Raw genomic sequence first — 25,650 nt, 5'->3', positions numbered from 1 at the left:
TGAAGTTCAAGTTAATGTTTTTATACAAATACGACCCATATAGAAATGGCGAATTGTTTGACACTTTTAGAAAATACATACATATCTACATCGAACTTTATTGTGTTTAGCGCTGTGGCATTCATTGTTGGCTGCTGTGAATAGTATTTGAATCTGAGCAGAAAAAGATCAATGCACGGCACTGCCAATGTAGTATGTATGTATGTATATATCGCCACAAATAAAAAAAAATTTACTTACATTTACATTTGTATGCACATCAAAACGGTCAATATAAAAAAGTATTTATTTATATATTGGCCGGCGTTCTTCTTCAATTTGTATTGCGCGCTTAGATGATGATCACACAAATGGTGGGCTCACTTTAAGTCGCATCTGAATAGAACATGGTCTTCATGAGGATCATTTGCATTGCACAAGTACAGGCTTAAAACACTTATGTTCTTTTTTTGATGATGTTTTAACCCTTTCGGAAGAAAGGGTATCATGCGTCTCAAAGAATTTCTCAACTAATATAATCAATTTTAGAAATAAATATTTATACCAAAACTACATAGAAGAATTTAAATTTTTAGAAAAGTATACTTTTGAGAAAAAAATACTATTTAAAAAAAAATCTTTAGAAAATATTGAAGATTTAAAAAAAAAAAACAGAAGTAAATAAGAAAAGAAAGAAAGCAAAACAAATTTAGGATTTCTTTAGATACTAATGAAATTTCGTAATAATTTTCCGTAAAACTTAGTGAAGTATTTAAGAACTAATGAACTTTAAAACGAAAATAAAGTAAACCGAACAATTTCTGTGTTTACAAACTGTGCCAACTTTGAGTTACAATTTAATACATAATTTACATAAATGCATAGCAGTAAATGACAAACTAATTGCAAAAAAAAAAACACTCCAGCAACACTGAAACATTCCAATGAATACAGCAAAGCCGCATAAATGGCTCAGAGCAACCAGCTGGAGAGATGGTGGTTGACTTAACGTTTGATAAGCGTGACGTGTGTTGCAGCTTAGACTGGTGGCCACTGGGACAGAACTAGGGAATCCAATCCCGCAAACGCGGGATCACGCGCCATTTTTGCGGGATCATAAATGAGAAATGATTACACATGCGGGATACGCGGTATTTGCGGGACTACTTTTACAGCCTTTCATAGGTGGGCCTTTTAGAATAACTTCACTTAAGAAGGCCTACCTAAATTATCTTCTGGGAAATCATATGTTCAAACAAAAAAACGACAGCACTGGCTACGAAGGGGGAACTTTCGCAATGTGTTTTGAGGGTAGAACCAAATTCTGATGCGATGGAGCAAAACGGACTTAAGATTCGTGCTCAGCGACCCCAAAAACATATAAAACACCTGGTCTGGTTTTATTAAACTTTCATAGATTTTTTTGTGGTCCTGCGTAATTGATTAAAATTTGAAAACGTTCGCCTTTATAGCTGGCATAAACTTTGTACACTTACCGATTTACATATGAACACATTATACAAGTGTAGATCAGCCCGTTCCTATCGATAAATAATAGTGCCAGCGGAATTGTTTGCTCATGGAAAAAAATGGCCAACAGGGTTCAGTGTGATCGTATTACGTAACTTTAGCGCGCTATTAGAATTTCGAAGTCGAAAAATTAATATTTGTGCGCTCCACCCTAATGTACATACTACTATTGTCTTCAGATACCTATGTACGCCACTTATTGTAAAATTCAGTTGCAGTGTTTTTGCAAATTTTTTTAACCCTTTATAGGATTTTTTTTTTTACTTTTTCGCTTACTCATACGCGACATTTTAATCCCGACAACCCGCTATTTTCGAAAAATTTTTAAGTAAGTAAATCTGTTGTATCACTGAATTTACTAAAATTTTTCACCAGTGATCAAAATCATTCGTCAGGCACATACACACACACACACACGTATGCGCATTTATCGAACGGAAATTGAAATCTATTTGTTGTCTTTGTATTATAGGAGTACAAATTTGACCAAAAAGTGGAGTGCAGTCAGTGCCTGCAACAATTTTCAACCGGAAATGTTTAGCAAAAGTATTGCACAAAATCACAAGTAAGTCGTTTTGGAGAAATCCATTTGGATCTACAATTTCTTTAGGAATTCTTGTCTTTAATTCCTATACCTATGTATGTACATATGTATGTATGTACCTGTAGGTATACAATAAATATAAAATTTCTGTAGCTAAAAATGCGCAAATATTGCTCAAGGCTATCGTGGCACCAAAGCTCAAATGGTTTTTTGAAATTTCAAACAAATATCTGGGATTAAACAAAACGTAGGATTAAGCATCTGCGTAACTGCTTATTTGCATTTTTAGCAATTTATTTAAGTTTGTTTCAAGCATTGTACTGAAGATGACTCATTAAATTGTCAGCAATTTTTTTCGCCGCTTCGGCACTTAAGCAAAGTCCGGAATTTAGTAAATTTACGCACGCATCTTCGAATTCATATTTATCGCACCTGTATGAATGTTCATTAATTGGAAATTTTAAGTTTTGCTTTTTTATTTGTAAATTTTTTTATATATACTGTGGTGAGAAGACCCAGCAGCGCCATCATCGGCTCCGCTGTAAGCTTAATTCTAAGAAATGCAGCCAATGTGCTTTTTTATTTGTTGTTTTTATGATTTAACCATTGGCGAAAACCCCAATGACACAGAAGATGTCATGAATGCCATAGCTATTTCTCTCGAAAACTACCAGCTGTCCATACACTGGCCGCTGTCTATATTTGGGTCGTATGCTTTAAGCGGAAATGCAAAAATTCAATATAAATTCAGTTTGTGGTATTCCCTTGACGCTAATTGAATTTTTGTGGTCAACGCAACTTGTTCGATACAACAAAGTGATTTTTAGGCATTTTTATTGTATTGAAGTTGAAATTGCTTAAGTGTTGGCGTTTCTATTTATATTGCTGGGTTTGAGTAGGCCACGAACTTATTACTTGAAAATTCAAGCACTTAGCCCAAATGCATATTGAACCAGAGACCTAAGGCAAGGTCGGTTTGACCCGACCAAGAAACATTCCTGTCGTCTTTTAAGCTTGTTAAGGAATTTCCATATTTTCAAGAGCCTTCGACACTAATCGAGACCAAGACACCGTAACAGGGGGGAGACAAAAAAACCTTCATCAACCGGTTTAGGGATTAAAACTTGGAATCTATAACCTTGAAATTAGGAAAGATAGGCATACTGCATTTATTTATGAGTCACGCTCGCCTGGCGTACTTGCTGGATGAAGGCAGAAACTGGAGATGGACAGTCAGCAGTCGCCCATATTCAAAGTAATCTGGAACCGGGCATGCTTTACTGGGAAGTAACGGATCAAGAAGACAGTAACTTTGGAGATTTTGGACGAGCACTGCCGGCTTTGGGCTATTAACTCTTTCAGGCACTTCAATGTACCGCGGCCAGACGGAATCATACCAATTCAATTTGTTGAGCCCTCTTAGACGCTGCAGTTCGAATCCTGCTGAAAGAAGTGTGATGAGGAAATGTGGTGATTTCCGAAATAGCTATCACTTCTAACATTTTTTCAAATTATTGCTACTTTTCCACAATAAGTTTTTCATTAAAAACGGCCTCAAGCTCAATAAAAATTTGTTGAATATAGGTGTAACAGTATGTAAATTTCCCAAAGAGATTTGGGGAATGATGCTGAAGTGACAGTCCATGGCCAAATATAAATCAATGATTACGCGTCTTTCTTCGCTGAAGTTTTTCTTAAGCGCCTTTTTTTGTAATTTTTTTTACGCGCCTTTTTTCCCGGTCGAAATCCTAGCGCGCCTCTATTCGTGTCTAGTGACGTTATATTCAATACCCTCTATCTGAAATTTTCACAACAACAACTTTGTGATGTTAGAACCCATCTGAGACTTACCTGTCATCATTGATGTTAATTCTGACTTTGGAATTTAATAGTAAATTGTTCTATCAAGCGTTATACAAGGTCAGCATTAATATCACCGATGACTTAAGTCTTATATGGATTTTCATATCAAAATATTCTGAAACTTTGGGAATTGGGATTCAAGCTATTTAGTCCTCCCACCTTATCCAATAAGACGTTTTTTAATTTATTACCCAGCGGAAATTCGCTTTTAGAAATTATATATCAATGTATCACTTACCTTCTTTTGTAGCTAATTTGCAATTTCTCACGAATTTCGACTCAAATTTCGAACTTATCCAATAATTTGTAGGATTTCGTGAAATAAGATTGGCTTTTTGTTATTACTTCGACTATGTATCCTTTCCAAAAACCACAATTAAATTTAGATAAACACCATATGCCACTTCGTTGCTTGTTTTCGCTCTCTCTCTCCCTCTCGAAAATCACCAAAACACTTTTGGTTAATTTAATATTTATTTTATTTGTATGAGTATTTATTTATGCACTTTTTGACGTCAGCAGTTAAGCAGCGAGCGTTGTGTGTAGTCAGTTGCTGACGTTATTGCCTGAAAGAAAATAAAAAGAAAAAATTAAGTTGAAAATAAATGTGGCGAAAAATAGAAAAATAGACGAATATTGGCTAGTAATTGAAGGTAGCCCAAGAAAAACGTGCAATACACTAAATTGAGCTAAACTTTGTGGCAGCCACAGCGGCGACTTTTCCAGCTGCAACCAATAAACAACAAAAATACAAAAAACAAATTACAGCTAATTGGCGGTGGGGCAGTGAATCGTGTTGTATTTACGCTGACGTTTACAAGCACCTTGTTTTTCATTTTTTTTTTTCGGTTTTATGTTGTATTAATGTTTATTTTTAGTTTTGGTTTTACTATTTTGTTATTTATAACAATAACGGCAGTTTGGATTTGCTTTTGTGCAGCTAATATTGGCTGGGCTTAGGTAGTATTTGTACTTTTAGTTTTAATGTAATTAAGAGGCAGGCGCGTGTAGTTTGCACAAAAAAACAAAAATAAAAGATATAAACAACAGCAACAATCGGCTTCACTTGTAATCTGTGTAGTACATATGTATGTATGTATGTATGTATATATGCATCTATACATTGCAACGCAATTTTTGCCGAAACAGCGAGACAAAGTGGAGCAGATGTGGCAGCTGAAGTTGCAATTACTGGAGCTGAGGTGAGCGTGCAACATGTAGCTATACTTGTTCGATGTACACACATACATACATATGCATGTAGATGCACAAGTTTATGCGTATGTGTGCGCGTGTTACGCTAATTAATTAGATTTTACGGTGGAGCAGCGATTTTTGTTTTGGAAGTTACTTTTCATTGCCAATCTCAACTTGATGGTGGTTCAATGCCAGAAAATTGCGAAGATACATTTTAAAAGCAAAAGTTAAATGCGGCGGTTGAAGTGAAAATGAAATCCAAATACAAAATAAAAATAGAATAAAAAAATTAGACAGAATAAAATTAGGTAAATATTAAAATATTTTAATTAAAATAAAGAAAAATAAAATACACAGAATGAAGTAAATATTTCAAGAGCGGTGAAAATATTTAATTACGTAAAAATATAAAATATAAAAATTTATTAAAACGGCAATGAAAACATAAAAAAAATAAAAAAATTAGATAAAACCAAAACAGCAGTATAATATAATAAAAATTAAAATAAAAATAGAAATAAATATGACTGAAATTAAGTAAATATGTAGTAAAGTAAAATGAAATAAAGTAAATAATATAACAAAATCGAAAAATAAGTAATAAGTAAAAAAAAATAAATTAAGAAAAAATATTAAAAAAAATAAATAACAAAGTAATGTTAATAACAGAATAATAAAGTGCAAAATAAAAATAAAAACATTAAATTAAGTAAATAATAAGATGTCTAATCAAAAAAATATATAGTTAAATTAAGAAAATAATACAATAAAACAAATAAAAAACGTAAAGAATAGTACAAAAGTGGGATAAAACTATGGGGCGGAGGGGAATAAAATATATTAATATTATAGTTACTCAAATAAAATTAAATTGTGGTATTCATACCTGTCATGTTATCAGCCTATCTGGTTATGTGGTTATACTTTTAAACCAGTTTACAAAAACAATATACATACACTTAAGAAAAATAATTTTTAGCCAGATAACCAGGCAGGATGGAGATTCATTCGTTCATAAATGTAAATAAACTTTCTTCATATCGTCACCCGAGTCGAAGATCGACCTATCTCGCCAGCCAGTTCGAAAACGTTTCAGGAACGCCCTATTTTAGAATTTTATTGAAAAACACCCTATGTTGTTGTTGTTGTTGTTGAAGCAGCATACAAGTTCCCCAACGAGTTTTTGGGGAGTGTTGCTGGAGTGACAGTCCTTGGCCAAATATAAATCTGGGTCGTTCCGGTTACGTAGACCCGACTGTCGTGGGAACGAAAAATACCCTATCTCAGAAGTTGGTTGAATAACGCCCTATCTCGTTCTTGGTAACTTTTTCGATACGATCGCAAATATTTATCATCAATAAAAGTATCGATGTTATTATTTTGACTTTTATCGAAATCACTAGGGGCGTTTTTACCGATACCTTCATTGTTTTCGATATTTCTATTTATATGGTTATCGATTGAAATTCTAGAATGTAGCTATTGTTATCGATATTATCATATTTTCTCAAGATAATGCAATTTGTTTTGCTTCCGTTTTGTGTTAAATGCAAAAATCTGCGATAATCCAGCTCAACAGATGCATAACAAAATAAGAAAAAAAAAAAATTCGTTAATCGCAAGTTATTCTTCAAGTTCTATGCCGTGCACCAAACTAAAAGCAACATCAACGTAGTTGATTGAACATTTCACGCATTTTTGTATAGATACAAAATTTTCTTGAATATTTTCCTCCACTTTTATTACGATTTTTTTGCGTTTTTATATATTTTTTTGTTTTCAATTTTTCTGCATACTTCAACGAATGCGTTCGTAGTTATTTATGCTTTAACTATATTCATTCATAGTTGGCTGGTAAATGTTAATATGGCACTAGTACGAGTCTCTATGTACGTACATAAGTTGTTGACAGCATACTAGTTCATTGCGCATGCAAGTCGTATCTTATATTCGTATGTATGTATGTACATATTTTAAACGAAGTACACGCGCGTGCGTTGAGGTAATACTCGTGCGTACTCACTTGCGTTTTTAATATTTCTCCTTCACAGTTGCGTAGATTAACTAGCTAGCTTTACTTTGTGTTTCGCGTATCAAGAAATTGATTTCTTTTCTTGGTGTTTTTTTGTTTTTTTGATCGAAGTAAAAACCAAAATTGTAAGAAATAGAAACAGTTCATTCAAATAAATGAAAATAAATTAATAAAACGAAGTATGACAAAAAATTACAATGAATGAAATTGAGCGTTAAAGTGTGATTGGCAGTGTTGGCTAAATGGGAAATGTATAAGGCGGGTAATGAACGATCAGAAGTACATAACTATAAGTCGGTATAAGTGTAAACATGGATCCTTATATCGACGGCTGAGCGGAAGATCGACATATCTCGGCATATTAGATAGGCGTTTTTGAACCGAATTCTGAAATGGGCCGTTCTTCAGCCAGATTCTGAATAGACAAGCACTCGCGTTTCATCAAACTTTACAAAGTGAGAAAGTCATACAATTTTCATATGGAAACAATAGGACAATTCCTTTGAGCCCGAAAATGCTGCGTAACGACGTAAGTCTCGTAAACTGACTTAATTTTGTATGAAAAATCAGTTCAGTTATGAGGCTTACGAGGTTACCATGCTCGGTTACGAGCCGTTTACTCGTTTAGATGAATACCTACACATAATATTATAGTAATTTTTTTTTATGCAAGTAAATTTTTACCTTGCTTTCATACGACTACTTGCGTCTGGTACAACTACAGATTTAGATTCAGAGATTGGTAAGGTAAGGCTCACGAGCTCAGCACGGTTACTGCGTCATCGAGATCTACTCTCCTAGCCTAACTAACTAAGGGCCGTTTTCTAATGTAAGCAGTAAAGTTGCCTTTACTAACAGGGCAGATAAATTGTTCCTCACTTTAAAGTGTTTTCGTTCTCTTACCTTGCCGGTAAAAATAAATTTGTTATTCCGTATAGTGAAACTTCACTACATTTCCGAGAGTGAAACTTCACTACATTCGTCATAAAATTTCAAAGGTTGGCAACGCAACATAAGCAAATATAGAGCAGGAGCAACTGTTAGCAAAAACCAAAACCTTGGTTGAAATATCTAATATATCTGACTCATGAACCAAAACCAAACCAAAATTTAAAGTTGGGTACAAATTTTAAAGGTTGCATCGGGTGAGCAACAGTTTATCGATTCGAGAAATTAATGCGCTGATGAGAAAACGAAAACTCGTATATCGAGACGATAAAGTGGCCGGTAAACTAAAGGTTAGATGAGAAAACGGCCCTAAGAGACACACGTACCGTTTAGGCATGTCGACGAAACACCTCCAAAACTAATTGCTTCTTAAAAACTCGAACAGCCACAAAATTTTAAAATGCGTAATTCAAAAATGTTCAAAACAAAGACTAAATTTTAGCTAGAGGCTATAGCATTACTCATTAGAGACTCTACTGTTGAAAGAAAATTATCAAATGATCGCGAAAAATGGCCAACCAGATGTTCTGCAGTTCTTAAGTCATTCCAACGATTTCGCAATATTATAAAAATGACAAATGATACATCGTTGCTGAAGAATGGAACAAAGTATGTAAATATAAATTGCTTCTCAGAAAGTATTATTTCATAAGAAATATGTATAGAAGGCCGAGGCTAATAAACCGCACTGCACAAGCACTAAATTTGGCGAACAAAAAAAATATGGCAGAGGAGAAAAACAAGTGGTAGAACGGCAAACCGAAGGTAGCAAAGCTAACATGCTTCTTATATGTGGAAGCTAATGACATTAAAGCGAGAAAGAATTACCCAACGCTTTTTTTTCTATATGAGAAAAAAAATGGAAGCGAAAAAAAATTAGCAAACTCACAAAATGACAATGACCAAAACAAAGGTCCAAATGCTTGACTCATAGGAAACAAGCGCCCACCTATGGAGACAGACGAACAACAGACATGGTTGGACATTTACAATGCTAGTGAACTGGCGCAAACGCTTTTGGCCAACAAACACCAAGTCAAGCCAATGAAATATGGAGGGAAGAGAGTCCAAAATGTGCGGCACGGTGCCGGCAGAGGTTATTAATGGAGCGGCACGAGTAGACAATGAAGTGCCAAGTGGTCAAGTGGTTGGCTATTGTGTGAGCCACAATTCATTTCGCCACATTATATCTAATTTTTTGTTAAAACTAAATAAATATCTGTGTACACGGGGTGCATGTATGCATGTATGTGTGCGGTTAAAGTTATAGATAATTGTTGTTGGCTCTTAGCTCGTGGCTTAATGCCATTGGTGTTGGCGTTGGTGGCAGCCCCACCACAGTAACAGCGATGGTCATTCAATAATAAGCCAAGAATAACAAATTAACACGCTTGTTGTCTTGCGTTTGGCTGCGCGCGCGAGCTCCTGACACTGACGTGTACGGCAAGCGATATTTGTTTAGTGTATGTGTGTAAGTAAAGTACACAGTAATAGAATTATTCAATAAAGTTGCTATTTGTTGGACAATTTTTAATAAAAAAAATTTTTTTCACGAAAGGTGTATGAACTTTTTGCACTGTAAGACAGAGGGATCTCCATCGCGCATAATCCAAGGGACCATCAAGATTTTACGGTTACATAGTCATAGTCATAGCCAATAAAACCACCCCTGAGGGAAATTATTTACTAGAGAGTAAAAACACTCATATTTCAAAATGTTTCTCTTTTTCATAAAGAAACCGCATTTCTGGCAAGTATGTTTAAGGACGAATGGATAAGGATTGAGCCAAGGGCTTGTGTAAGCAAATCCAATTTTTGGTAAAAAATGTCAGTTACGCGGTTTTTCCTCAAGGACGTTATATGAATGCCCCTGGACATCAATACCTCTGGATACATCTGTGTTTTAAAGCCAAGTGCCTTGTTTCTAATGGTGTTTCTAATGTGCAGCCTTTTAAAATAATGTGGCGAATACTGCAGCAACGCGAAGCGAATAGCAAGAAAATGGCAGAATGTTCGAGCAATGACGTGGAATATTCGACAGTGAGAAACGTCAAGTGGATGAATACTGCAAACAGCGCGAGAATGAGCGATGAGCAGAGTTGCAGGTCTGTTGCGAATCAGAAAGCTACAAGTCAAGTTGTAAAACAGCGACCACTTATCAAGTTTTGTAAAGTGTTTTAATTGCCTTAACAAGCATAGTTAATTGTTGTTATTGCATAAACAAGTATTTTTAAGTGTTTGTTGTACAATAAAGAACCGAAAGGATTTAGGAAAATCCCTCAATTAAACAAGGATAATTGTTAGAATAAACTAGACTGATTAATCTGAGATCCACAGGCGATACATGAAGGGGGCGATGCTAGCTCAATAACTTCAAGTTAGTACCGGATTTCATGGAGCAATAGTTTAAATTTCGACGCCTCCAACACCAGCGTTGGCGACGCTTGATTTCAGGATGGCCGTGAGCCATTGAAGTTCTATATGAGTTAGGGTGGTCGAAGAATGTATGTGAAATAGTGAAGTCGGATTTCTTTGCTCTCACCCCCTAGGACCGAAAAAAATATACTCCTATTTTTTATTTTGATATCAAAAAATATTTAGAGATTTCTCAAAGTTATATGTGAAAAAACTACTTTTTTTAATACTAAATATTTTTTTATTAATCCCCGATTGCATTTTCTGGGGGTTTTGGCGGACCTATAAAATATAGTTACTATGAAAAAATGTTTCAATAAAACAGAGTTTTCCGATCGACAGATATTGATTTTCAAGAAGTCTATACTATTTCTACGAAAAGTGGTTTTGTTCCATATAAAATACATGGAAAACTTTGAGCGCTTTGAGCGACCCCTAAATACTTTTAGACTTCAAAATAATTATAGGGGCATATTTTTTTGATATAGAACAATCCTAAGGGGTGAGAGCGTTAAAATTACGACCCTAGTATATATTACATAACTATGTATGTACTTATTACAACTAATTTTCTTCATGACTTCAGCAATTTCATAATAATTTTTAACCCTCTTCCTTAGTGGTTTTATTTTCCTTGTACATCTATTTATTTGCTTGCGTTTTGATAGACTTGATGTTATTTTGTTTACAAAAATAATACTTTTTGTGTCATCATTGCTATCGTTACCATTATTGATTAGGTGTGTAAATTGGAGCGGCAGTTTGGATGTACATAGTAAAATAAACAGAACAACATCAAATTTACGAAAGCACCATTTCGGGCAATATTACGCTATGCTGGATCCATAAGACTACATAAATAAGATTTAAATGCAAATGTACATATGTATGTACATTAGACTGCATCACCAAAAAAAGTTGCGGTTTTTCCGCCGGGATTTCAAAATTTTTTATATTTTAAGACGTCCACCAAAATATTTCGGAAAAATATTGAGATTTAAGCGAGCTGGACCGATTTGAAAGTACCTCCAAAAATGGAGTTTTTTATGAATAAAAATAGTTTCTGAAAGATTTTTTTTTAAAAACTCCCCTCAGATGACAAAACAAATTAGGCTTAAAAATTCTGCATAAGAATATTTAAAACTCTTTTCAACGGAATCGTAATAATAAGATTTTTGATGCTGTTTTTTACTTTTTTCAAAGATTGATTTACGAAAAACTTAAATAACTGACCTAAAACTATTCTGATTTAGACTTATGGGATCTCGGTAGAAAGGTATTTTCCCACTATTTTTATTTATGTGCAAAAAAGTCATTCGTGTCCCAATATATACTTTTTCAAATACCAACACATCTTAATTCAACTTTGAATGATATTCGTTCATCCTACCTTTTTTTTTCATCCTTTGAATGAGTTTATTAGCAAAGAAATAAAAAGGGTGAGAAAATACCTTTCCAATGATATCTCTCAAGTCTAAATCTGGAGAGTTTAGGCTCAGCTATTCAAGTTTTTCTTATACCAATCTTTGAAAAAAGTTAAAAAACAGCATCAAAAATCTCATTATTACGATTCCGTTAAACTTTTTTTTTTAATTTTTTAAAAATATTTTTACGCAAATTTTTTAAGCTTAAACCGGTTTTGTTATTTGAGGGTTTTTTTTCAAAAAAACTTTAATAAACTATTTTTATTCATAAAAAACTCCATCTTTGGAGGTATTTTCAAATCGGTCCAGCTCACTTAGATCTTAATAGTTTTTCGAAATATTTTAGTTAATAGATTTTATAGTTCCAATGGAAAAACAGTACCGATTTTTTTTTGTATGGGGAGTGATGCAGTCTAATGTACATACATAAATATTTCACTTTCGATATTCGATTAGATGAGATGATGAGAGAATTTTGAGAATTAGATCCTTTCGTTAATGTTTCACAAATAATTTTGGTTTAGATAATTTTAATTTCGAAACGAATCACTTAATCGATTATGAACGCTTATGCCTTTATTCAACCAGCAGTATTTAACAATGAAATGAAAAATGCAGTGTTAAATTTGATCCCATGACTTATTGCTCATAAAAAATTGTAAGTACATTAAAAAAAAATTACCTATTTCAATTTTGGAGGCAGTTTTTGCACTTAACACAGTTACATATTTTTTACATTTTCAACAGACTCAATGATTGAAAGCAAATATTTCCGCCTTTCGCCAGCAATAACAAAACCAAACTTATAGCTGAAATAATATCTAATAATTGTAACGAAAAAGTTATGTACACATTTATAAATATAAATGTATGTATGCATTTATAAATATATATCTTTATGTACGTATGCAGGTATGTATGTATGTGCATTTGTAATAATAACCAGCACCATGCCGGCATTCATTTTCCAACCAGAAAAGTCCCTGATGTTAACGCGTTCGACTGCGTCCGACCGCACATTTAATGAATGCACGAAATGCAAAAGCGAAACATACGAAAAAAAAAATTTTTTAATCCAATAATTTTTGTTTTAGCCAGTTGGTTCGTAGCCAAAAAATTATGAAAAAGCGCCAAGGTAATATTCCATGCGAATTGCGTTTATTTGCTTGTTGTTTGGTAGTAGCAAATATAATAGCACAGTGGCAGCGCAAATGAAAACTCAACTTTTCCATCCACACCGTGCCGCAGCACTTTTTCTCGCTTTGTTCGTTTAATGCGCTTGTGTGTGATTTTTTTTTTTACCTTTTACCCTTTTTGCCAACTACTATTTTTTTATCGCTTCTCACGCTTTTTTCATTCACTCACTTTTAGCATTTGGCCATGCAATTGCTTAGCCAAAAACAAAAGCCAGTAGCGTGCTTCCGTTGGCAACAGTCATCGATGGTATTGTTGTTGTTGTTGTTGTTGCTGTTTATATTCTTCCATAGTTGTTGCTAGAGAAACAGCACCAGTAACTCACATCAACACCATCGTCAGTCAGTTCAGGTGTTACGTTTTTTTTTATTTTTGTTTTTTGTTATTACAATATTTGTGCGAAGGCTGCCTGCTCCATTATTCAATTTCTTGGTCTGTTGGTTGCCGTTACTTCGTTGATGTGTGAAAATTTTACTCCAAAGTACTCAGTACTCACAAAAGAGCTCGAAAGTACTCAGAACTTAAAGGGACTACAAAGTACTGTACTGTATGCTTTCGATTGGTATATATGGAATTTGTTCAATAAACAAATGAGTGCAAAATTAAAAAAAAATAATAATTTTTGGTTAATTAATTAAAAACATCCTGGCCAGGATTTCTTCAGCCAACCCACTCGCAAAACATTTATTAACACGTAAAATTTCATAGAAAAAATTTCATCCATTAAACAGATGGGTGAAGGTCGTGCCTTTGTCGGATCTCCTACTAAAATGATTGTGTACTCAATTTTAAGTTTCAATAATTTTAAAGTAAATACAATCCTTGTACCCATTATATTTAGGCATTTGTGATTAATATATTAATTGAAATAAATATAGTCCTGCCGGCTTGATGTATATATTTAAAGAAAGTACTCAGTACTCTGAAAAATACCCGATCCTTAAACGTATCGATGCCAAGGAACTCGGTCCTCAAAAGTACTTGATACTTTCCAACACTAGTGAATAACATAAACATTAAATGGAACCTGAATCCAATGAACCCTTTTGAAAATAAGTAGTTCAACAGTTCCATCTTATGAAATATAAATTATTACTTCAAACTCCAGCTTTGTTGAAAAGCCATTAGGAATATACTACCATTAAAAAGCAACTAATACATAATTAAATCAATTACTCTTTACTTTGAAGATGTTTTTATAAATGTAAAGGACCAACAATGTTTGATATGGTTTTTATATTAAATGATATAAATAATCATGCCGAGAACGAAAACAACTCTGGCGAAGATTTTCGATTCCTAAACTTGGTGAATGTATCTTTTACCTTTTTTTAGTAGGTTCTGCTTCTTTTTTTGTTCACTCCAGTTAACGGTCAGCAATTTTTTACTCGGCTATTGCAAACGGAAAGAAAATAAAAACATTTAAATTTTGCACAATCTCGTTTTAAAATTTTCGCGTCGCCACATTTAATATTTGTTATGCAAAATTGAGTTGTAAGACATTTTATGTTACATCAGTTTGCACGTTTTTGCAATTAGACAAAAAAATAATGAGGTCTTTTCGCTTTCTTTCGAATTAACGCTCGATGAAGAGTGCAAGTGGAAATATAATTTTTTTTTAAATATTTGCTTTATCTTGACGAACACTGAACTATTTATTTGGAATAACTATATATGCACTTTTCTTTTTTTTTCTTTTTTTTTCACCTACAGTTGGTAAGTTAACTTATGTTTTTTTTTTATTTGAAATTTTTCGCTGAATTAGTATTTAAATTTTTTTTGTTAAGTGTTTTCGTGATGAGTATTTCAAGTTGCTGGTATTCTTGCTGGATTATTTTTAACTTATTGCACTTCGCTATTTAAATTTTTTTCTGTGGAAATGCCTGAATTTCGTTACGTCAATAATTCTAGATCTTCTGAATTAAATTAACTTATTTTTCCCCCCAAACCCGGTATTTCAAAAACGATCGCGGTGTTTAAAAAATGTTTATAATTTTATGTTTTCGATTAGGAATTGTACTAATATTTTTGTCGAGCTATTTTTAAGCTTTACTTCCCGTAATAAACTTGTTTTTAAAATACAATTCTCCAATCTTCGCCAACTTTTTTTTATTTCTTTCTGTTCTGTTAATAGTTGAACGTTTTCATTTAAAAGTATAAATTTAGTTCAACTATTCGAAGTGTTTTGTATTAACTTTTCCAAGTTTTTAAACCACTTTTTTTTTTAGAAATTCAGTGCTGAATTTTTAGCGAACCACTTCACCAGTTTGGGAAATTATGGATGTTCCGCTTCCCCTCTTTTACATACTTTTTTCAACTCTTTGTTGTCAACTATTAGATATTCGTATGTTAGTTTTTTTTTAACAAAATCAAATTTTAATAATAATTTTATTTAATCTTTTCGTTTTGGACACTTTCATCTGATAGATTTTCCTACTCTTAGCATATGAAATAGTTTTCTTTTAAAGAGCAACCGCAGGCGCTGTTCAGTAAATTTTAATTTATTTATTTTTTATTGCCGATGTTCACCTCGAGTGCGACAACACCAAAGACGGCTAAACTTAAACGCTTGAAACCTCGCAACAAACTAACTTTGAAACGCCAACGAATAAAGGTAAGCGAACGCGCGAGCATGTTCGCCAGCAACTAAACTCTTGCATACAGTCGCCCACACACATACATACATTCAACCATACAAACGTACACATAGGGTGCCCAACAAACCAGCAATCGGCGGGGCTGAGCGCCAAACAAACAGCACCGCGCACCTGTGCCGCGTCGAGCGAGCGCGTAAGCCACCGAACGCAAAACTAAGCTAAGCAAATTGGCTGTGAGCTGAGCTCTACTCAGCTGGGTGTCGATCAAAGTGCTACAAGCGTCCATAGCTACATAAGTACCAGTACTTAAAGTTTATATATGGAGAGATTAAACCGTCAGGCTGCGGTTGCTTACAACAACTGCAACAGCAACAAGGGAAGTTAAGCCACGCGCGGTTGACAAGTTCAAGTCTCAATGTCTCAGCGCGCGCAGGTTCGTTGCGCACGAAAAAAAATATAAATAAAAAATACAACAAAAGTACTAAAAACAACAGCAAAAAATAAATGCAACGCAACCATAGCCACAACAACAACAACAACTGTAGCAACAACAGGCCCGAAAACGCAAACCACAAAGCCAAGCTAAACGATGTAAAGACACTACATAGCCAGCAAACTAAACCGAACTCTCTTAGCCGCCCAACGCGTTAGGATGCCGCTTCAACAGATCAATTACGTTCGCGCTCTTGCCGGCATTTGAGCTGCGCTCGGCACTCTGCTTATTTGCCCTGCAATAGTCGCAACTCGCAACCACGACGTCGAACAGCGCTTACAACCAATTAAGCCGGTCATCATTTGTTCGCCACCACTGTTGCTGCAAGGCGCGCGCGCTTTTCTGAGTGCATTTTGATAGTTGTTTGGCGAAAAATGTTGGTTGAAAAGAGATTGTTAGAAGCAGTAAATGGGTTGAACGCGTCGGCTTGGCAACAGAAAATCAACAAGCAGACTGTTTTATATATATGCTAGTCATAGTTTTGCTTTCTTTTACTGTATGGTTATACACTTTTTTATTACTTCTGGAGACTGCTCTGCCAGCGCCCTGAGGATTGCGGTTGACAAAATTCGCTCGAAGCGGGGAGCACATGTACATTAGGATGTCCCAGGACATAAGGGGGGAAATAGTTGCATGTTATTTCATTTTGGCCTAAATAACGTAAGTGTGCATATATACGTTATTTAGGCCCAAACTAAATATCTAGGGATCTTATAGTTATGGCAACGTAAGGGTAGGTCTTCAAGCCGATTTCACCGCGACCAGATTTGATCTATTGTGCCCCCTATTAAAAATCTGGCTCTGCGGTGAGCTAGTGTTGGGCAGGTGGTAATGAGGTGTTCCATTGATTCCTCTTCTTCCCCACAGAACCTGAAAATGTCTGTACTACAGAGACCAAGCCTTTTAGTGCTCCACACAGTGTTTTTCGGTTTAGTTTATGTCCTTTTTTTAGCTTGAAATCTGATTTTTCATGCCATCATAGCTCCCATGACCAGACACCCAGATGGAGGAGATCTTAATTTGCTAGACCATTAAGTGCTCTATGGCACTCTATAATCTATAAGCGTTTTTGATGAGAACGAGTAGCTATCTAGAGCTTTGAGGACAGATTGGCTCTCAGAATGTGTGGAGATTTTTGTTCTGGCACATTGCCTGTTTACGTAGGCGGTCTCCGTATGGCAGATAGTCACGCCTGGAATGACGTTGCGTCTTTACTTAAGGGGAAAAATGTGCGGAATCGCGCTACCACAACATCCGCACTTACACCGTACGGTGTTTTGAACTATCGATATACTATTTTTGTGAATCATCGTGCCGCCACATGGGGTTTCTGCTCCAATCTTCACGAGTGGGAAATATGATCTTGTACCTCTTCGTAAAGCTGAGGATGGCACCAATTTGGTCTGAGAACAGGAGTTTGGCCATGGTTGCCTCCTTTCACATCAAGATTTCAAGGTCTCCGACAAGGTCACCTAATATATTTGAGATGTGACTCCCAGATGTGTTTCTTATCCGGCGTTATGCCTAGACGTTTTACTCCTTCCTCTTGCCATTAGCTAACACAGCAATGGACCTTGTTAAAATCCATGCACACATAGGTTCTCTCCAAAGACATTAACCTTGCGGACTACGGGAAACATTTTCCTTGATAAGAAAATCAATAGGATCCATGAAGTAGCTTTTCACCTCTTTCTTACAAAGAATTAATCTGGAAGCATAACCAAGAAGTGATTGGATAGTCACCTGCGGAAAATGCATGCATATGTACCTACCTCTCCAAACCCTGTCGACCATTATTTGCTTAATATTCCACGTAAATTTCCTGACTCAAGTATGCTCTCACTATGCACACAACTGAAACCTACAACAAACCAGTAAAATGATGAGCTCTCTGCTACATTCCAAGCCATCCTTTCATCAAATTTAATCGTTGATGTTATCTACATCTCGGCATTAAATCAGGTAAGCGCTGAGAGCTGACCAACTTACCGGATTTTCTTTGTGCTCCTCGTTCTCTCAATCTCAAAACTTACTGCGCCTCTTTAATTGCCCTACTGGCATTTAGCGCCTGACTAAGCCGATCTCGGCCTATGCGTAACGAACAAATTCTTTAAACAGTTAGTGTTGTTGTTGTTGCCGATAACTAACACTAATTGCCTGAGATATTAGTGGCCTGAAATATGTGAATATTCTTTACCATCGCCACTATCTTCGCCTTCGTCTCGTCTTTGTCTTTGTCTTTGTCTTTGTCTGCATCATTCGTAACCACTTTAGTATCGTGTGACTCAGTGGTTCAAATATGCCAGGAATGTGTCGACAATAAAAACAATAAAGACATTTTTTCGTTCGATGGCTGAGTGTATTTGAATTGTTGTTGGAAGCGAGTGTATTTGTGTTTTCACATCGCCACACGTCGGACATTCCTGACCTTTTCCCTTTTCGTGTTCAATCTGATTTGGCTGTTTATCTCACATTTTGTGCGCAATTTGATATTTTTTTACAATATTTACGGGTTCATGTTCCATGAGCTGTGGGTAAGCACTTAATCAATATGAACCTTTATCCAAAAGTGTACCATACTTATTTGCTTATTCATGCACGTATGAATATATGTATCTACATACTTAAATATTTTAAATAACTTAGTTATGACGTCATCAAATAATTATTTTGTCGTTTAAAGTACAAAACCGCGTATCGTCATCCTGCAAAACCGCGTAACTGACATTTGCTGCCAAAAAATGGATTTGCTCACACAAGCTCTTGGCTCAATCCTTATCCATTCGTCCTGAATTATACTAGCCAGAAATGCGGTTGCCTTTACAAAAAAGAACCATTTTGGTTTAGCATTTTAGTGATACGCGGTTATGTACTTTAAACGACGATTTGGACTTTGTTGGGTTGGTAGTTGATTGTTTTATTTGTATGGTCTTATTTACACGGCTTTATTTCCTTCCCTTTCTTTCCTTTTGTTTGGTTACTTCCTGATTAAGAGTTCAAGTATTTAGAGTAAAAAGAAAACCTTTACACGTTTGCAAGGTTTTTACCTGGATGGGGCTCATCAAGTATTGCAAAATGCTCTTCCGTTTCTGTTAAATTGAAGAGCACAGCAATTCTCCGCAAATGAATCGAAGCGATAGCAATTATTGGCAAATAAAGAAAAATTAGTAAAATTCGTACTCGTTTTAGAATATACATATATATGTACAGTACATACGTTCGTATTAGATTGGTTTCAAGCTGGCCATAACACATTTTTCTCTTTTCCCGTTTGTTTTTATTTTCAGCTCGCTGCTCGTTTTTGAACCCAGTCTTGAGTGAATGTGTTAACATTTAATTGATAAATTGAATACGACTAGTAAGTGAATTGAAATATATATCGTGCTTTAGATAACTGTAAGCTTCGATTAAGTAAAAACGTAATCTAGTCGACTATGCGGCGCGTGCCAGAATCCATAGCGGATATGTAGTGCAAGAAGTAAGCGCCATGCAATAATAATAAGAAACTAAGAACTAAAACAAGTTTATATGTATGTAAAATATATGTACATAATTAATATTTGTTCTATATATACATTAGGCTACATCACTCCCCATACAAAAATAATCGGTACTGTTTTTTTTAAGCTAAAACTGTTTTTTTGTCATCTGAGGGGATTTTTTTTTTTTTCAAAAAGTACTTTAAGAGACTATTTTTATTCACAAAAAACTAAATTTTTGAGAATATTTTCAAATCGGTTCTGCTCACGTAAATCTTAACACATACTTTTCCGAAATATTTTGGTGAAAGTTTTCAATTATAATAAATTTTTTAATCCCGGCGGAAAGCCGCAACTTTTTTTGGTGCTGCAGTCTAATTTACATACATACATACCTATGTAAATAATATACGAGGAGAGTTTTTTATAGTAAGACGTTGCAGCGAAACCTTGCTGGACATTTATGTATGACACGGCAAGCCAAACTAGAGCAGTTTTTTTCAAATTATTGTTGCTTTTCCACAATAAATTTTCATTTAAAAAACGGCATCGAGCTCAATATAAATTGTTGAATATAGTTGTTATAACAAAAACAAATTATTGTTTATACTTTAACAAAACCCCTTATAAATACAAGTTTAAATTTTCGTAAAAAAATGAAGAAGCTTTCGTAAAAATTTCGAGCTTTTTAATTACATTTCTTAAAAAATATTTTGGGTAGGCAGTTTTTTTAGCCGATTCAATTTTACTATAATAAAGTGCAAGTGTAAAGTAGCTCGAACTTACCCTTGATTTTTTGGATTTTTTTTTTGTTGAAGGTGCTGCTCATTTTCACCATATAAAAAAAATCGGCAACAAATAAATGGCCAAAAATCAACGGTAAGTCGGAGCTACTTTAAACTTGCACTTAGTGTACAAAAACCAGGGACGGTAATCGTTATGAGTAAAATAATTTAAATCAGCTTTTAATCGTTATTTTGTGATTTTTGTTTTTTTTTTTTAAATATGTTTGAGCGAAGAATTAAAACTAAAATATTAAATATTATTTTTAATCTTTACTGGTTAAACTCGAAAAATGAAAATCATTGTAAATTACAGTGGGCCGTACGTACATGAGTATAGTTAAAATTGTTTTACGACTATTACAACTTGTGGATTTTTTTGGTTAAAATTTAAAAAAAATTATGATTATTTTCCGTTCCTGACTAAAATTGAATGGGCCACAAATCAGCATACTCAAAATCTTTCCAAGAAGTCTAATTAAAAAGCTCGAAATTTTGACGCAAGTTTGTTGATTTTTTTTTTAATATTTCACAAAGATTGAACTTGTTATCCGGGTTTTGTTAAAGAATAAATCATAATTTTATTCCGGATCCCGCTGGTGGTAGCAGAGGAAGAGGGAGGCGACCACTGCGATGGAAAGACCAAGTGGAGAGGGATGTGGATTCACTTGTCATTTCCGATTGACATCAGTTAGCACTGAAGAGAAACGACTGGCACAGAAGAGAAGATTGCTGCATGACCCATCATGGTGTCGAAGACATCTTCACCCTTTCGCCCTAAAAGCGGTGCACTTCGGACTTAAAATACACAAGTTCATTTCAAAACTTATGGGGGACTGTCTGCAGCTTTTAATACTCAACACCTTCAGGAATCATTTACCTCATTTGGGCACCAGGACACAGTGTAGTCATGGGGAATAAAGTAGCAGTTTTTTTTTCGCTAGGAACTCTATTATCGATCTGTCATAAAGCCTCCTTAGGCGGAATTATTATATCTTGATTTAGAAGAAAGCCCAGCAATATTGGACAAGGTGAAAGGCAGCCAACATATATTTAGTACTTTTAAATTTTTGTTATAAAACGTCTACGTTTACGTTAAGGCATAGTTCGACTTTAGCATTAGCATCACGACGAATAGTAATAATCCGGTAGGAGATATTTACCTCTAAAAAATACAACCCCCTGGGGAACCTAATGTCAGATGATCATTAAGTTATGTATATATTGTATGTATGTATGTATGTATGAATAGATGTTGCATCGAGGAGGTTTACTACAGCAGCCGCGTCATAACATTCCAGCGAAGGTAAACGGTTTCCAGTTATATGAATTTAAGTGCATACAAAAGCATATATACATACATATGTACGAATGTATTTATGTGCACACATTGTGTATGAATACGTAGACATCGGGTGACTGTGACTGCGCGAACAAAGAAATCCACAGAAAGTGGTGGAACACCGAGAAATGTTGCAATGAAGGTGCAATAAATACAAATTGGTGGGACATTCCCACATTATGTAAATATGTGTGTACATATGAAGAACTGTTCATGTTCATGTGTCCATATATGTTGACTTCATTTACATACATATGACATGTACATATATATCTACTTACTATATACCCTTCAATGAAATTTAGAGACAGTCTGGCAAAGCGCTAGTTCCGCCCTACAAATTTCAGAACTAGTGCAAAACGACGTTTGAAAGCTGAAAAGTACATAAATTCTCACTTCTCGTACAATACAAAAATAGCTCCGCGGGAAGACCTCTGACTCTATCATGGTTAGTGGCGAGTTCGAATCGCGGAGGGGGCAGTTGTGATTTTCAAATTGATTAAATTGAAATTGTTGCGTGCTGCTTAAAAATTTAAGAGAAAAAAAATTTAATATAAATGAAATAAAAAAGTAAATAAAAATTACATTAAATGTAATCTGTAAAATAAAAGAAAAAAAACAAAAAATATAAAAAATCGAATAGTCAAACTTTTTTCTCATAAAAAACATACTGTCCCAGATCGTACCAAAATGGAACCAGTTCAGAACCTAATTCAAAAGTTCTGCAGAGGGGGGCAATCGTCACTTCGTAGGCCATAGCTAAGAGAGACAGTTGAAAGCACTGTTTTGAAGTAAGTGAAGCACAAGTACCGTCCCTTTTCAAGCTAGTTCGGCGCTATTTCTGAACCAGTTTGATTTGCTGCAGGGTACATAAGTTCTGTGCATACGTGTATATTTGCGAATTGTTGCATTGCAATAAAGTACGATAATGCGAAAGGTTGCCGCGAGTGCGCAGGTGAGTCATTTACAAAAGCAAAGCAATCTAAAAAAAAACTTTATTTAGTAAATGAATAAGCGCCAATGAGTATTTTGTAGCTACAATCTATGGATCATTTAATGACGGCGGGTGTTCACGATTAATCATAATCGCTGCCAATATGCCAATCTATTCAGATCAATTATACACACAAGCAAACGAAATCTGAATGAGAGACCAAAGTGCCTCAAGCAGCTTTAAGTGGTGTATGTAAATTTTATGTTTAGAAATCTAGAAGATTGAAATTATAGCTAAAGTAAGGTGCATTTTTTTGAATGTTAACATATCAAGTCTATCTATCCTACAAAAGATTGGTGAAAGTTATAGCTTAAAATCAGTGACCGAACATAACAGTTATTGATGAAAGCCATCGGCGTAGCCAGAATGAAATTTAGGGGGAGGCTCGACCCTATTAAGCTGGCATTTCAGGGTACTATTTTATATCTATATAAAAAAAAAAAAAAATTTGAAATTTAGGGGGGAGGGGGAGGGTTGCTCGAGCACCCTCCTGCCCCTACCTGGCTACGCCCATGATGAAAGCTACCATAAAAAAATTCATTATGAAGGAAATGTTCTACAACTGATACGTGATACGTACTAATCGATTTCTTTTTTCACCGATACTAAAATTTTTAAATAAATTTTTGTTTGCAATTTTTATACAAAATTAAAAACAGTAACAATTATATTTGTTTTGCATATATTTTAAATCCAAAATAATAATTATTTTTAATTTTTATATTATATGTCTTAGATAACAGTTAATGGACACTTTTATTTATAAAAGTCTAAAAATCAGTCAGTGACTTTTACTTTTAAAAGTCATCGATATAAATCAGTCACCGACTTTTATTTTTTAAATCATTCGTATAAAAGTCATTAACATTTTTCCCAGTTAAAAAGGCGTTGGGAAACAAAAGTTTACTACGGCTTATACAAATGACTTTTATAAGTATGATTTAAAAATAAAGGTCAGTGACTGAGTTATATAAATAAAAGTATAACTGACTTATATAAATAAAGATAACTGTTATTTGCAGATTATTTATATAAAAATAAAAAAATAATTGTTATTTTGGATTTATAAAAGATATAACGATTATTTAAGGAGTAATTTAATAAAAGTAAAAAAATAATTGTTAAAGAGCGATTTTTTTTAAATAAAAGTTGTAACTGTCACGGTCCCTGCTTAAAATCGCTTTTTTCGGACCTTTCGCTTAAGCATGTTTTTCTCTGTACGCGGTTTTGCATTAGCTTGATACGCGGTTTTGTACCTTAGACGACCATATGCTTGTCCATTATTATTATTTCTTTCATCTCTGACATTGCTCATTGGTTTCTGTGGTTTTCCGTAGTATGTACTTAGCCATCGTTGTTGTTTTCATACATGTATGCATTTATTGTGTGTTTATGAGTATATTTATTTACTTTTCATTCCATGTTATCACTTACATAACTACACGCTTGGATTTATCATTCTGAGATTATCACATTACATTACAGTTAATTTGAAACTCATTTGCGAGTTGTGTGTCAACGGATATTGGCTATTGTAAGTTGGCTGTCACCAATAAATTGTATGATGACATTATGCCTATGTTAGTGTGTGTTTTCGAGTATTTTTTGCCGTCATCGATTCGCCTACAGTTAGCGAGTGGCGAAACGAACGAGCTCAATAAGGTTCAACCAAACTCGCTATTGCTTATCATTAGTTGCGTTCCCCAACTTTTCTGGGTTAAAACCTGTAAAACTGTCACAAAGCAAAAAAAGTTCGGGATCGCTTTCTGGTAAATTCCTGTAAATTCTTGCGAGTTAGGGAACTAGCTAGCTATTGCTAGCTAACTTTGTTGTTGCTTTCTCATACAGAATTTTTCGTTAAGCGACCGGAACTCAAACATAGCAAGCAGCGAAGTAGCGAATCGATGACGGCTTTTGTATGTCAGTGGTTGGGGGGCATTTGTCGTTAATAGGTTTATTCCACACACTTTCCGGGCTGTTTCGGTAATTAGAGCGTAAAAATAAGTTGCTCTCCACTTTTCCACTTTTCGTGCTCGGATTCAACAAATCAATCAATTGGGCTCGTGTGAAACAAACCTAATATGTATGTATGTCCTACAGTTGGTTAGGAATGCGTGCGTATGTACATATTAGAGGTATACGCCGCCGGGCCACGCCGCCGCCGCCGCCGTTTTTTGTCATTTCTCACGCGCCGCCGCCGAGTTACGAAAATATCGGCGCGGCGGCGGCGGCGGCGGCGGCGTTCGGCGCCTAGGGAATTTTGTACAAAATTTTCATGTTGTATGCACATTGAAATACATCGTTTGAAGGAACTAAAGACAACTCGTATAAAAGCACTATTTTACGAAATGAAAATTACATTGTTAAAAGATGTTTTTTTGTCATAATTTGGGCCACTGAACATTTAAAAAAAAGCGTAACTCAGAAAAATATATAGGTAACATGTTTTTCGATCGACAGCGTTTATTACAGTTAAATTAGGGTCGAATAGGGTAGAAAAGTTGTTTTCCTAAGTAGTGGTCAAACCCCAGGAAGGTTTTGCTCCCGCGCATCGCAATATTTTCTACACAGAGTTGAAGTCCCCCTTTTTGGTAAAAATTACTATTATTTTGCATTACATTCCGTTCTCTTTAGAAAAATTTGGCACTTAATATATTATTGGAAATTTAACTATTTATAAGCCATTTTTCAAACAGTGGGTTGAAAAGGCCCGTTGTGGTGGGAGTTGATGGGTTAAACTTTTGGAAAAAAGTAGGCCAACCTTATTTTCAATATATAACCCGCAAAAAATCGTAAGAACTCCGTAATTTAACATAACGGTTGAAAGCTTATTGCAA

At 34.7% G+C, this 25,650-nt stretch overlaps 1 protein-coding gene across 2 annotated transcripts in view; it reads right to left on the bottom strand.

Annotated features, from left to right (window-relative positions):
* Positions 1–15,696, bottom strand: part of LOC118741345 (cell wall protein DAN4) — a 108,368-nt gene extending 92,672 nt beyond the window's left edge. For both annotated transcript variants that reach the window (XM_036473285.1, XM_036473286.1), the window contains exons 1-2: positions 14,452–15,696; positions 4,155–4,482 (exon numbers count right to left, since the gene is read on the bottom strand). The gene's annotated coding sequence lies outside the window, so the exon portion shown is untranslated. The remainder of the gene's footprint in view (positions 1–4,154; positions 4,483–14,451) is intronic.
* Between the last annotated feature and the right edge of the window lie 9,954 nt (positions 15,697–25,650).

Source organism: Rhagoletis pomonella, unplaced genomic scaffold (genome assembly GCF_013731165.1).
Source record: "Rhagoletis pomonella isolate Grant_MI unplaced genomic scaffold, Rhpom_1.0 Rhpom_scaffold_00006, whole genome shotgun sequence".
Classification (NCBI taxonomy): Eukaryota; Metazoa; Arthropoda; class Insecta; order Diptera; family Tephritidae; genus Rhagoletis; species Rhagoletis pomonella.
This window is presented reverse-complemented; position numbering and strand designations above follow the sequence as displayed.